Raw genomic sequence first — 441 nt, forward strand, 5'->3', positions numbered from 1 at the left:
ATACATGAAATTGTATATAGATTGGTGGTGGGATTTTATGGCATATAAATCTTCAGTGAGTATGGGCATGAAAACATATGCATTTAAAAAATATATATATATAATTTGGCATAATAAGGAAAATACAATTTTTTTAAAAGTATATGTAATTTGACATAGAATCACAATTATGTTAAGAAAAGACATTAATAAAACAGTGGGTTTTGGGTAGTGGAAATATCCTATACTTCTTTCTGTTCCTATTTTCATATTTGTGTAATGCATATGTATTAATTTTTAGTGGGAAAATAAACATTAAAATAAAAAATCCTATCGATATAGCAGAGTTATAATTAAAGCAAATCTGTGGTATTGAATACTTTTATCTTTTCCCCCCAAATTAAACTTAAGGCATTAGAAAAAAGTACCGAAAAAAAAAAAAAAAAAAAAAAAACAGATACC

This window comes from Bison bison, unplaced genomic scaffold (assembly GCF_000754665.1).
Source record: "Bison bison bison isolate TAMUID 2011002044 unplaced genomic scaffold, Bison_UMD1.0 scf7180017859307, whole genome shotgun sequence".
Classification (NCBI taxonomy): Eukaryota; Metazoa; Chordata; class Mammalia; order Artiodactyla; family Bovidae; genus Bison; species Bison bison.